This window comes from Eulemur rufifrons, chromosome 18, assembly GCF_041146395.1.
Source record: "Eulemur rufifrons isolate Redbay chromosome 18, OSU_ERuf_1, whole genome shotgun sequence".
NCBI lineage: Eukaryota > Metazoa > Chordata > Mammalia > Primates > Lemuridae > Eulemur > Eulemur rufifrons.
The window spans coordinates 15,535,608-15,550,918 of record NC_091000.1 but is presented as its reverse complement, the minus strand read 5'-3'; the positions used below and the strand labels follow the sequence as shown (position 1 = coordinate 15,550,918).

General features: G+C 33.9%; 2 non-coding genes across 2 annotated transcripts; one reads left to right on the top strand and one right to left on the bottom strand.

Annotated features, from left to right (window-relative positions):
* Nucleotides 1-2,480: 2,480 nt before the first annotated feature.
* Nucleotides 2,481-2,583, bottom strand: LOC138399221 (U6 spliceosomal RNA). Its single transcript, XR_011236118.1, has one exon. It is a non-coding gene; the product is annotated as a U6 spliceosomal RNA (small nuclear RNA).
* Nucleotides 2,584-14,713: 12,130 nt separating this feature from the next.
* Nucleotides 14,714-14,778, top strand: LOC138399230 (U7 small nuclear RNA). The gene has a single exon (XR_011236121.1). It is a non-coding gene; the product is annotated as a U7 small nuclear RNA (small nuclear RNA).
* The last annotated feature ends 533 nt before the right edge of the window (nucleotides 14,779-15,311 follow it).

Below are 15,311 nucleotides of genomic sequence, written 5' to 3'. Positions count from 1 at the left end.
TACTGTCTTCCACCATGCCACCCTTGACTTCTCCCATCCAGCCACACAGACTTTGTTCTGTCTTGAACACGCCGCCGTCTTTCTGCTCCTCAGGCTGCCTGCTCTTCTTTCTACTCCCAGCTGTGTATACAGAGGGCACCTCATTTGGATGCAGCTCAAATAGTGTTATTGTTCTACTGTTTATTGTCAGACCAGTTAGCTAATTTATAAATTCCATGAGGACAGGAATCTCTTTTGTTTTTCCCTGTATTCCCAGTACCGAAAAGTGTAGGCATTAAATAAACATTCATAGATATATGGAAAACAATTTAATAGATGAGTCTCTTGTGAGATACACTAACAGGATAACTACTGGCAACAATGAACACACAGTAAATTTTAATTAAAACAATATTATTGAGGCATAGGTTTCATTATATAAGCAATGGTTGTCAGCACTAACCAGCATATCCAAAATGTATTATTAAACTTTGCAAAATAATAAACTGTATTTATTTTTACATTAATCCCAAATGTTAATATTTTGAATCCCAACACTAATTTTTCTACTCTATACTCCAAATTTGGAATTGTTGTTAAGCAGAAAAACAGTGGCAAAGATTTGGGTACAGTAAATGAGACTGGAAAATCTAGAAACCCAAATATACTAGGATCACTGATGAAAATGTTTAAAAAGGAGAAAACAGTAAGGAACAATTTGTTATTTTTGTTGCCATATCATCCTTTATTTTATGAATATAACACCATTTATTTATCTATTACATGTTTAATGATTTAATTTAGGCCAGGCGCGGTGGCTCACGCCTGTAATCCTAGCACTCTGGGAGGCCGAGGTGGGCGGATCGTTTGAGCTCAGGAGTTCGAGACCAGCCTGAGCAAGAGCGAGACCCCATCTCTACTAAAAATAGAAAGAAATTATATGGACAGCTAAAAATATATAGAGAAAAAATTAGCCGGGCATGGTGGTGCATGCCTGTAGTCCCAGCTACTCGGGAGGCTGAGACAGGAGGATCGCTTGAGCTCAGGAGTTTGAGGTTGCTGTGAGCGAGGCTGACGCCACGGCACTCACTCTAGCCTGGGCAACAGAGTGAGACTCTGTCTCAAAAAAAAAAAAAAAAAAAAAAAAAAATGATTTAATTTATTTCATGTTTGGAACTGTTATAAATAATGCTGCAACTAGCATTCTTGTACTTGTCTCTTGATGTACTTCTGTTGAATATATGCACAGAAAATAATTCATTTGGATCAAAGCCCTGGTGTATGTTTAGTTTCAGCACACACTGATAGCTTTCCAATGTGACAAACTGGTTTTATCAATTTAAGCTCCTACCAGTACTGGATGGCGTTCCCTCTTACTCCAAATACTTGCCAGTACTTCTTAATACTACCACAATTCTGATTGTGGCTAGTCATATCTCCATTTTGGATTTAATTTGCATATCCTTGATTGCTAACACTGTGCAGCTTTTCATATTTTTATTGGCTTTTATTGAAGATTCTTCTGCAAAGTGGCCATTTAAGTCTTTTTCTCATTTTCCTATTGTATTGTCTTTTTATAAAATCAATTTGTGAGTTCTTTATATATCATGCCTATGAGTTCTTTGTCAGAAATATGTACTGCAAATATCTTTTCCCACTCTGTGGCTTGCTTTTCATTCTCTTAATGGTATCTTGTGATGAGATATTTGTAGTTTTAACAAAGTCCAATTTTTCAATCTTTTATGTATACTCATTTTGTGAGATGTTTACACAGTTTTGCTGCTGCAAGTTTATGAAAGTTATATTATTCTATGTTATCTTCTAGGTTTTTTATTATTTTAACTTTAACATTTAGGTCTACAATCCATCTGGAATTGATTTTTGTGTAGGGAATGAAATAGAAGTTGAGATTCATTTTCACCCTATTGGAATATCCAGTGATCCATTGCCACTATTTTAAAAAATTATTTCTCTTCTCTGGATTATAATAGTACCTTTGTCATCAATGAGATGACCATGCATATGTGGGTCTTTTTCTCTAGGGCACTGGTACTTAAGCCTTGGCTTCAGCATCTCTCCCACCTGTTTTAAGTGCTCACATATTCCCTGTTTCTCTCTCTTCTCCTTGCCTGCTCTAACTATTCTGTAGCTGTTGTGAAACTCCATCCTGCCACTTTCAAATGTCTCTATCCACACAAAACTTAATAGACTTGTTCTTTTGGAGACATACTTAAAGTTATTAGTTAAATTATACAATAGGTTACTCAAGATAATGTGCTAATAAATATGTCAGCCAGAATTTCATCCAAGAAAAGCCATTTTAAGTACTTTGAGTAAAAAAATTTAATACATGGTAATAGAAATGTGCACAACTGAGACCATAAATACTCTGTTATTCCTCAAACTTTCACCTGCCACTTTCAGAATCTGCCAGTGATTCTTGCTTGAATTAATTTTTATCATTATGACCGTCAAATGGTGATTTTCCAATACTGTCTATCCAAAATATGAAACATTTCAGGAATTTGTATGTCATTCTTGCTCATGGGTCACATTCATCTTTTCTGTATTGTTCCAGTTGTAGCATACATGCCACCAAAGCAGGTTCGCTAAGAGGCAAATTTTAAAAAGAGAGAGGAGGTCATAATGTCACAACCCTTATGCAACTCTTCATTTTAATATATGTTCTTCTAGTCCTTGTGTCCATAAACACATAACTTAATCTATGAACAAAAATGTATATAATTTTTGCTTAAGGCTATGTCATATTTTTGACAGTATTTTCAGTTTAATTCCTTTATAATATTCTTTTTTTTATTATTCTTATTTCAGCATATTGTGGGGGTACAAAATTTTAGGTTACGTGTATTGCCCTTACCTTCCCAGCCCCCCCCCCAGTCAGAGCTTCAAACGTGTCCATCCCCCAGACAGTGCGCATCGCACTCATTATGTATGTATACACCCATCCCCTCCCCCACCCACATCTGCCTGACGCCCGATCAGTGTTATTCCTAAGTGTGCTCTTAGGTGACGATCAGTGAAACCAATCTGATGGTGAGTACATGTGGTGCTTATTTTTCCATTCTTGGGATACTTCACTTAGTAGAACGGGTTCCAGCTCTTTCCAGGAAAATACAAGATATTCCTTTATAATATTCTTAATATCTCTTAACACCCTTTCTTCACTCTGTATTTCAGCAAAATGGTCTTTTAGAAGCTTCAAAAATCATACTTTCCCTCATCTCAGTCTCATAGGGTAGGTAGTTCTTGCTCATGGAATGAATCCTATCCCTGATTCTTTAGTCTATATTTTCAGTGCAAATGATATTTCCTTGCTGAAGCTTAGGGTAAACTATGTTCTTTTGTTATATTTTTTTCTGTACTACTTCAAGTAATGATCACAATATATAAGTATCTATTTCTTTGATTTATCGAAGAAATATCTGTCTCCCTGACGAGACTGTAAGTTCCCTGCACCCAGGTCAATGCCCAGCGTGTTCCTAGACCCCGGTGAACACAGGTGGAATGATAGGGTGCCTTGTCGTTGATCTCTGTGAGTGTTTCTATTTTGTATTGCATGTACTGGGAAACAAATTTGTGTATATAACTCTTTTCAGTAATGACAAAATTTAAAACTTTAATTGAATTAATCTTAATGGGCCAGAGATATATTAATTTTATTTTAGCTTATTTTACTTTTGGTTCAATTCTGGGTTTGTGACTCACTTTAACAGTCACCTACGATTGCTTCTCAGCAGCCTCGATTTTGACGAACCTCGTTTTTATCTCGATCGATGCAAGCTCTTCTGATGGGCTGATGGAAATAAACTCTCCTTTAGGTTAACTAATTGAAGATGCTCTCTGTCTGCATTCTTTCTACTCCTAATTGCCTTTATATCAGAAATAATCACTCAGTTATCCATCTCTTATCAAATGCTCATTTTATTCTAGATTCTAGAACCTTGTTATTTTACAGTTCCCAGTCGTAAGAGACCTGGAGATAATCTGCTCAGGAAATCTCTAGTCAGTTATATATTTTTATGGCTATTCACAACTTACAAATGTGGCAATTGTGACCCAAGGAAGTTAAGCAACCCTGGGAAATCCAAGGAAGAACCCCCCCCCCCCCATCTCTATGTCTGTTTGGAGGCCACATAACTTAAATCTTTTGAAAGTGTGTCTTGGCCTTCAGTGCCTAGTGGATGGTACTTTCACTTCATAATGTCTTTTTGTTTCTTCACAAACCCACTCAGTGAATACCATTTCTCTCAATGGCTCCTCCTAAAGCTACATACCATAAACAAGCATTTGTAAAACCAAAAGTCTTAAAGGGCAAAGCACCTAGATTTCACATCTGAACCTCATAAGTGAGGATATTTCTACATCAATATTCTCTGTTATTATTTTTCTTATCCAACTCATTTGTAATAAATTCTACACATGCATTATAGTTAGCACTTATTTCTCCTATGATTTCTTATGCATAAACAATAAAGAATTGACTCAGTTTCAAGCCCCACACAAACTATTTTCTCCCAATGCTATTCAGGGCAACCAAAATATCGTCTTCATTTTTAAAAAGTGACCACAACCTATTTCTTGACTTCTACTGATCACTATAATTATGTTAGATGAGAGCACGGTGCTTTGAAGAGAAGCTTTCTTCTACCCATCTCTGTTTGGCTAAATTAGTCAATGGAAGAAGCACAAATGTGAGCTTTTCTTACTTAATGAACACAAATGTACTTAAGTCATAATTAAGTGATTTAAATATCTTTTAAGCCTTTTTACAAACATTCTACCCTCTCCATGTTAGGCCTCCTGAAAACCTTGAGTATTATGGTCACTGATTACATACACTCTGAAGACTCTATATTAATTTGATTGTGTTATTTAGTCCCATGGATTAGGATTTCCTTAATTAATGTTTTTCCAAATCATCATCACTGAGAAGTAAAATCTGATTTCAATAATACTCAATCACATGCCCTAACTCATTTTTATTATGTCACTGAGTTTGGTTCATACGTATAGCGATCATGAATGCTGAAGAGATCTTAATTTGTATGATTGCTGCCAACTAGCAGCATTTACAGGATTACCTTATATGATTAAATTTGCATTTTTACATCTATTTCAATCTAAGAAAATAATCTGATATTTCTTTTCATTATTACTCATTTGTTTTACAATTGTTTTAAATATTCTATTGTGGGCTAAAAACTGATTCCAAATGTGGCAATGTGAATCTCAATGCAAGTGATTCAATGTCGCTTTGAACAGTCCGCAAGGTATACTGAATATCTGCTCTGTGTTCACATAAAGTGAATTCAACAAGAAAACTGTAGAAGACAAATCTATCTCAGTTTTATTTAAATGTTTATTTGAGCTTAGGTCTCTTAAAAGTTTTAAGGGCAAAGTTTTAAGTGTGTAAGAGAAAGAAGAGTTCTGAACCAAGGCATTCAGTGTTAGTAACAACAGAGATCATTTCACTAATTAGAAATTCTAAGCCATTTGACACTTTTAAGTTCTTGATATTTATGTCATATTTCATAATGCTATAAAAATGATTTCATGAAACACAAAGCTGGCAATAACTTAAGCAGCATAGTTTTCTTTAGAATTTGAATCCTCTTATAAAACAAATACAAAACAAAACCTAAAACAACAGTTAACATGTCTTCAACAATAGCAGCAAACAGTCATTGCTGTATATAACAAATAATTAACAAAAAGCCCTTGGGAGACAAACAATTATGTAGAGGCCATAAAACCAATTCTAGACTCTATAGATTAGAATCCAACTTTTTTGTGTGTGATTTTCTTATCAGGGTAAAAGTGCTTCATTTTTGTAATTTAAGGATTAAGTTGCATCATTCAATTACTATATTTTCTTTAATGGGAATATTAGTTTACATTTAGGGGAAAGTCATTGAACACAGTATAAAAACTTTTCTTTTTACATCATGAACATAAAACACATCTAATTTTGCATGTTTTAACTTCAAATTTTTATTTTTTTTCCATATATAAAAGAAAACTCCTAAAGCATGAAAGCCTAAAAACACCTTTAATAGAAGATTTTACAAACTTTTCAGGGAAGCTGGTGTTGTGGCACACACCTGTGGTCCCAACTACTCAGGAAGCTGTGGCAGGAGGATCCCTGGAGTTTGTGGCCAGCCTGGGCAACATAGTGAGACACAGTTTCTTTAAAAAAAATTTTTTTTTAATAGCAAAACATGTCTATTGAAAATTAAAAAAAACAGTTGTCAAGAATGTCTATATGCATTTTTATCAATATTCATAAATCACTTGAGGACTTTTGGTTACTATGGATTATTTTATTTAAACTACAGCCTACTGGTCATCTCTCCTGGCATTTTGGTGACTGTGTTTCAAAGGCCTGTGAATAAAAGCCAATATAACATGGGTTGAGGCTGGTAATGGTAGCAGGAGATAGAAGGTATCACCCTGGGAATTTCTAATTGCTGCGTAAGCACCAGAACAGAATAAAGTGTGTGTTGGGTAAAGTTGGGCCAAGACATACATTTTACCTGTAATGAGTGAAAGGCAGGAACTGTGATGCAAATCTGCGGATTCCTGGAAGACCACACACGTGCAGAGGTGGTGAACTTTTCCGAAGCTTTGTTATCCCAGCTGGGCACTAAGAGCACTGTCCCAGCCCCCAGGTGTATCCATTTACTTCCCTGAGACTGACATTTCTAGGCTATGAAATAGCTGATCCTTGGTAATCCAGAAACTCTGAGAGATCATTGTTCAGAATCACTTGGATTACCCAATGCCTGTATTAAACTGTATTAGGATTTATAAGGTTTTTGCTGACTAAGTCAGCGAATGTGGCATTAATTGTCTCAGTCACAGTTGCCAGGCTAAGACAAACTGCGAGAGAGTTAGACCCTCCTAAGGCACTGATGTCAGCCTAACTGCGTAAAATGGAAATTCTGAAAATGTGCACATCAACTTATTCTCTAAAAGCAAGAGATCTACTTTTTTCTTACAGAAATAAATTTTGCAAATCTGAAGTTTGATAGTCTTTGATTTGCTAAATTAAAGTTAGTACAAGCACAGAATTCTTAATCCAATGCCTTTTAAATTTCGGAGGCGTTCGTATCTTGGAAAGGTAATACTGTGTGTATGTCATGTGTTACATCATGCCCCAGAGTCTGAGGCAGCACCCCACATTCAAATACACTAATATTTATACTGTGTAGTGTGTGACTGTCCACACTAGGTAAGATAAATAAAGAACAAGAAATAGCTCAATGTCAGACCAGAATAAGTTTTGCTGTCATAATTTGCCACAAATGTATAAGATATTTATGACTAAAAAAGCTTTTAGATATTGGAATTACAGATCTATAATGGTTCAAGGCAGTCACTTAGGGATCCAAAGGTTCTCTACTTTCTATTTCTAAAGCAACAGTGAAGGAAAGTAATACGACTTCACGAACATTGGAAGGACTCTATGCAAAAGAAAACACTTACCCTCATGTCAGTGACAGTAGAGATGACTCAGAAAGCAATCATCTGTGGGAAAGATACAAGACTGATTTAAATTCTTCCCATAGTATAATTAACTAATATGATTATTTTGTGAGAATGTTTTTGTCGGAGGACAAATAAAGATAAATGTTCTTTAAAGTGTAGAAAACCCTAAGTTCATTATCTCCTTGTCTAAACCTCTTCTAATATTTCTCACTCTAACTTTTGCTTTATAAATCCATGTCAAGGAATTTAAACCTTATCTTACTTGTAGTGGAAACTCATGGAAAGCAGGTACCATGGTAGAGAAAGCAAGAAGACAAAGATTGGAGGTGGGGGGCTAAGTAAGAGATTGTTGCAACAATATAAGATTTGATGGTCTAGAATGGCTAACCATAAAAATTCAAGAAGTCTTTATGAGGTAGAACTGAGACCACTTAGTGCTCATTTGGACATGGGGAACGGCACTGGAGTCAAAGAGGTTTCCAATATTTCCGACTGAACTGCCAGGTCTTTCACTGAAACAGAATAGATGAGGTCGAACAACTGTGTGGTGCATGTGTGTGAGGGAGGGGCCGGGGCAGAGCTGAGATAACAAGCTCGGTATCGAACATACAAAATGTGAGATTTCTGTGACATCCAAATGGAAATATCTACCAGGCAGTTCGTTATAATCCCTGAAAGTGCAGGGGAGATGTATAGACCAGTGACTTAAATGTTCTGTCAAGAATATGTAGATATTAAAGACAGTGCAGAGAGAATGCAAAGTGAGAAATGAAACCTCAGGGCATCGTTAATTACAATTTGGTTCAGGAAGAGCCCCCTGCCCCCCCAAACCCAAGTCTTTCCCAGTAGACTGGGAAAGGGGATGGATTTTTAGGAGGAAAACCAAAAATGCACAGTGGCTTGGATGATATGGTAACAGAATGTTTCAGAAAGATCAAATTGTCAGAGGAAGGAATATAGTTATTAGCAGAAAAGAGAATGAAGCTTGTTTACTGGATTTGCAGGCAAGGAAGTCATTAATGGCCACTGTACAGCAGTTCCGTGGAGATGGGAGCAGAGGTCAGACTGTGCAGGACTGAGAAGAGAGACAAAAAACGAAAGTTTGGGGTGAGGATGAGAAACCAGGTAGGAGAGTAGCTATTTCAGGGAAGAAAAATTAACATGGCAAGTCCTGAGCTTGTTTGAGGAAAGAATTAACATACAGAGGATGATTGAAATTATAGGAGAGACAGAGAGTAACTTAGAAAAATGTCCCCTCGGGAGGGAAGAAAGAATCCAGAATTTGGTAAGGAAATTGGCCTAAGATAGATGCAAGAACTCATCTTCCTTTTTAATAAATGAGAATCAAGATGAGTGAAGATTCAAGAAAGTTTATAGGTTTCATTGCAAAGAGTTGTCAGTTTATGGCTTCTAATCTCCCCATAAAAGAGCAGAGAGAGAGAAAGAGGTGGTGGGTACAAGAGGTTAGAATGGAAAAGAGAATGTTTGAAACAGCAGCTGGAGCAAGAGTGAACTGACTAGCAAATTCAGAATTTCAGTTTGAGTCTTCACAGAAAGTTACTGCTGAATTATGGTGGCATAACATTATCAATCTGCACAATTTATTAATTTTTATTTAGCGTTACCACAAAGGAAGAAAAATGGTGATTGACATGTGGGAGATTACAAGAGATGCCCAAATATTTCATCCAAGAAAATATAGACTGGAAAAATTTGTAACGATTTTTGTTTTTAAAAAATAAGTTGAGAAAATATTATCAAACAGAATTTTGACAAAGTTAAGAAAGAAATGAACATGACCTGACATTGAGTAGGAGTACATCATGTTAAACAAATTTCTTTCTCCTTTGGTAGAATTAGCAAACTGGTAGACAAAATGAATTCTATAGAAATAATGTATATTGTAGTTGATGAGGTATTTATTTGCTAACCTTACTGGAATATAAACTCCATGAATGATTAGTCTGTTTTGTATATTGCTGGAAAAAAAAAAAAAAAACAAATCTGTGAAAGTTTTTGGCAAAGAGTACTTCCAAAATAAATATTAGTTGAATGAATTAATGGGTGATCAAAGATATGAGTTACACTATTGTTCAGCTTAATTACTACTAAGAGTGTTGACTGTGGGATTTATGTCAATCTGGAACACAATCTCCAGTTTTGTTTCCTCTTTGATCCTGTCTGGTACAACCTGGATGAGAAAAAGACGTTACAGTTATAAAAATTTTATTCAACATATAAACAAGGTGAATGTGAATTAGAATAAATAGAAAACCCTGTATTTCTACTTAAATTTAACTTCACAAGTACAGGATAGGGGAAGTTAACAATAGATAAACTCATTGTGATGCCAAAGACATAACCGTTAAAAATAATTCAATTATGATTCCATGCCAAAAAAAAAAAAAAATGATGTACTTGTTTAGAGTGATGATACTGTCCTGTGTGCATGGGTGTGAGCACATTTGGAATATCGTGTCCAGTGTCATGTGCTACTCTGGGGAAATTAGAGATTGTCTTGAAAATGGTAACTAAGATCTCCAAACCTTTAATAGAAATGAGGACAAGGGTCTGGAGAATGGGAGGCATAGGAAAAAAAATACAGCGTTGTGAAATATAACAAAAGTAAAATAGATCATTGTCTGGTGAATCGTAGAACATCGCACCTTTATTTGTGAGGTTGGATGCACTGACCTTTAAGATACTCTCATACTCTTAAGGTTTCCTGAGTCTCTTCTCCTAACAGAAACCTAGAGGGTTTTAAAGAAAGGATACGCCCACCACTTGAAATAATCATTTTAATTCTTTCTCATCAGTAGAAGTGTCAGAAAAGTAGACAGTTCCTCTTCAATTTAATCTTTGGAATAAGACATTTTAGCTGCTTAACCTTGTTGAGCCAAATATATTTTTTCCTTGTAAATGTTTGTCTACCTTGCAACTGGAGGAGTGTTACAGTAACATATCCAAATTCATTATGTGTAACCCTGTCTTGAAAGTAACTTTGCTTTCAGCCAAAATGCTTGTAGAGTCATTGAAATTTCAGATTTTTCAGATTGGGTTTTCAGATCTGTTAAGTGAAAATGTAAGATATATTTTTATCTGAATCAATTTGAAACAGTCACTATTTAATGAGCTGTCCCTATCAGTTCAACTTGCAAAGCAGTTCAAATACTTAGGTGAGAATAAATAATGCTAAAAATTTAAAATACAATTATTGTGTTTCTTTTAAATGCATTTTAATGATTTTCTTTCATTTAAATATATAACACGAAAATGGAATTAATCCAGAGTTCATGCTTATATCTGGCCAGTATTTCTATTTGATACCTAAAATTTCACTAATAATATTTATATCAAATGAAATCCCTAAGATACTTGTTTTTAATGTTTTTCTAAGCTAGTTATATAGCTCATTTCTTTAAAAAGATTTAACTAAGGAGAATTAATATTAGCAAAAAGGAAAAATTTTATGATTTTTAAAGATTCATAGGGAGATTCTGTTAAACTGATACTAGACATGTTTTTGTATCTTAAACTACTTAATCTTTTTGCAGTATTTTAAGCCTAGCTGTCAATATAATGTGTATCTAACCACCACCATCTGTATACATGAACTTTTATATCTTGGAAACAATATGAAGCAAAAATCCAGACTTAAATCTACTTTTAATATACACTGACTACAGAAATGCCTTAGTGTTTATAGAACACTATAAATAATGTGGGCACAGGTCATTAAAATTAAATAAATTCCAATTCAAAAATACTTCAAGTTAAATTGCTTATTTATATAGAAACACAAGAATTCTGGATTGATTTATTTTTTTACCTTCTGTTTCCAATCAGGCAAAACTTTTTATCTATTATTATTTTTTCTTAGACCAGAATAGACAGAAAATTTTACATAAGGGACATATAAAATTAATAATGAGAGGGGGAAAAATGCCTTGACTATAACAGTAGTGTTTTTTCAGTTCTTTCTGAAAAATTGAGAATCAAAATGTAAAATGAGTTTGGATGAACTTCAAACAGGTTTTAGAAGCCACAATATAAACCATCAGTTGAAAAGTTGTTTTAGGGATTTAACTTTACATACATTATTTGTTAACTCTCATATCAATATAATTGTTTTTACTTTTAAATTTGTATTTCAATTTTTAATTTTTCCTGAATGTATAATTACACAAGTGCAGTAACAAGGAAAATAAATATTCACACAGAGAACATGGTCTAACATTTTTTCTCTAAATCTAATAGAAAATTTGTTCTAACAAAATATAATTACCCAAGTGAGTATTGGCTATTGTTAGAAGGAAAACTCTGTTGTGGAAATAATCCTAACTTAAGCCAAAAGAGTAGGATTGTATTCCTGTGTTCTCTGTTTTCTAGCTATAGTATCATCAATTAGTCACTTCCTGTAAGACTTACATTCTTCCATCTTTATGATAAACAATGTATTTTCCTAGTTTATCTTTCAGGTTGTTATGATAAAATGGAATTATGAACCAACTACAATACAAAGACAACATTTTGTGAAAATAATTGCTATTCTGCTGAAAATCATCTCTTTGCATACACCTGTGTATTTTTCTCCAATCTGTATTCTTGTAGTGTTTCAGAAATTACTTTGTCCCAGATTCCCTTCCTATGTCAAAAGCAGTATATTTCTAAAGTAATACAAATAATAAAATGGAATTAAATCGCTGGTAGACCGTATTTCTTGTATAGCAATTAACTATCGATTCTATTTTTGTAAATGATTAAAATCTGGTGTTTGTGGAAAGACAGTATGTCTTTTCATGACTTGTTTTATCATTAGTAAATGACCGTGTCACTATTTGTGGAGTTACTTGTGCCAAGGCTAGCTTGATGTGGATATAGCATTTTCTCTAGCAACTTTTAGAAATGCTACAGGCCTGAGCCCTGTTGTTTGAGGAAGAAATGTCAGTAAGCCTCATGGTGTGTGGTCTTCTAATGAGTCATTCCAGTCCTGGATGTGGAATTCCAATACTCTTGCTAATAGTTTTAACTTCTAGACAAACTTCATATCCTCTGTAGCTCTATGGAATTATACACAGAATTTTGAATATGACAGATACCATATCAACATATCTCCTTTAAAGAGTGATATCATTATATTTTTTTTCAATTCCATTTAAAATCATCTAAACACACATTTTGATCGTCACTGAAATTTTGACCAATACTTTAAGTTTCAGGACAGCTGTCTGGGACCAAAGGTGCTGTCTCTTAAATTATGAAACAAATTATCACTAGCAGAAAGGAAAAGAATAATCTCACTTTACCAGGACATGTTCTCATCTATATTTTTTCATTGCCCACAAGTATAATCTAATTGATAAAACCATTAATCATGAAATATTGATTAACTTTAAGAAACAAAGCATGAGGTTGCAAGATCTTATTTTCCACTAAATTGGCATGATCCTAATATCAATGGTTTTATACGCAAGAGAGGAAAAAGCTCTTTCTTGGAGTAATTCTTAGAACTAATGATAACAAAATTATAATACCTATTTTAATTGAAATTATTTTATACATTATTATTGTAATTGCCTAGGTAATTTTAAAATGTACATTTCTAAGTTCTCAGTAAAAATAAAATCATGTGGAAAATAATTAGAAGAAAGTGAACAAAAATTTGAAAAGGGGAAGCTATATAGAAAGAAGCATGACATGACAGAGTAAATAAGCAAGACTTTTTTCAAATGCAGGTGATTTTACAATATTTAAATCTATATATATGATAACTAAATTGTTAGGCGTAAAAGAGAATAACCCTTAAAAGTCAGGCAGTCACATTCTCCAAATATTCAATGTGGGTCCTCTGCTCTAGTATGTTATTATGACCATTCCAAATTTCTTGTACTTTAGAGGACATATCAGAAATTCTGTTATAATTTCAAATAAATTAATTGCCATACTTACAAAAGCAAACCTTTATATTAATACTTAAAGCAAGTAATTTTGTCCCCTTTAAAGAAAACCCTCTTTAGATTTAATACTGATATTATTGCCCAGTTTTCTCTCCTAAGGGCATTCAAAATTAATGGATCTTAGAAAGCCTAAAGTCCAATGTTTGGATGCTTTTAATATTGCCATATCTAGCAAGTTTTCTTTAAACTAAGTAACACATTTTTCATAGGGTGTGTATTCCTGGCCAAGACTAAAGTGTGAGCCCTATTTACATTTAAATTGCATATACATTTGATTTCCTACAGTTCTAGCAACCATTATCATCTTTTAATACAGAATATTTCCACCTTGTTAGGACCTGATATTTGCAGTGAATAATTTTATCTGAGAATTTTGTTTAGTTTCTCACACTTTACAATGAAATAGTCCCAATATATGAAATAACACTTTGACTTTTTGAGAACATTATGCACTGTTTATTGCAAATATCCTCCCACTTTAACCTCACATCAAGTAACATAGGAAGGAAAGAAAACTGAGAGTAAAGTATTGGGCATTTCTTGGCAGATTTTTAATTTAATTTCTTAATCTTAATGTGAAATAAATGATACGATTCTCATTGCAGGCATTACATTACCATTCGAAGGCATCATTTTCCTGGTAAATGTTTGAAAACATTGACAACGACATTGATCCGTAGCTGAGGGGGCAGTTCTTTAATGAACACAGGTTGTCCAGACCTCAAGCACACATCTTATCCCAAAGGCAGCCCCTAGGGTAGCTGGTGACCCCTGTGGGGGACTCAGATCTTCTCTTTCAGCATTTGCAAGCATGTTAATCAAGGTGGTGTCTTTTCTGATGCTGTGATACTGTGCCATACCGAAAAAAAGAAGGAACAATGAATTTCAATCTTTTCTGTCCCTCGAGTCTATCTTCAAATATTAAAGTTGTATCATATTAGTGAACATAGGGATTTGACATTGAATTTGACTTTTTAAAGAGTATTCGTGTAAAATATAATATTTTATTTTCAGGAACTTGGGGGAAATTATGATTGTTTGACAGTTCAATTATATTATAGCCAGAAGTGATATTGTGGGTGAATCATCTAAAGATGTGTGAGCAATTTTAATATCTGAGGAATGGAAAACAATAAATGTTATGTAAATGGAGTGCTCATCAGGTAACAGCTGTTATTAAATAACAGATGAATACAGACAACTTTTTTCTGATATATTATGACATAAAAAGGAGGAATTGGAGAAAATTGGTAAAAAACATGAACTCCAAGTGTTATAGCTCTTTTAGAATTTGTCTAGCAGGTTTTCTGGTTTTTCACCAGAAACTACTCCTTCAAAAAGAGAAAAATAAAACAATAAAAAACAAAAACAAAAACAAAAAAGAACATAAACTCCAGAATGAAATTGCCTGATTTTATATCGCAGAGCTAACTCCTCTTAGCTATGTAACTTTCACGAAGCATCTTATTCTCTCTGGATCTCAGTGTATTCATCTATAAAATAGAAACAATACTTGTAGTCAACTCTTAAGAGCGTAATAAAGACTAAATTGGATGGTGTGCATACAGCAAAGTACTTGACATGGCCATAAATAATTATAAATAAATTGTATTTGTTTTTGTATTACCTAGTACTTTCAAAGAATAAACTTTACATCATATATTTTGATTGTTTTTAGACTGATATTAAATAAATAGTATACTTTCCTTCACTTATTATCTCAGTAATTTATGTTCTTAAAAATTAAATTATGCTGCAGGAGGGCTGTTAGGAAGCATTTATTCTTCCAACTTTCCTAGAAACCTCTGTTACAAGAAAAGCAGGGATAAATTCACCCTTGCTTTCCCTAATTTTCTCATTCCAAGC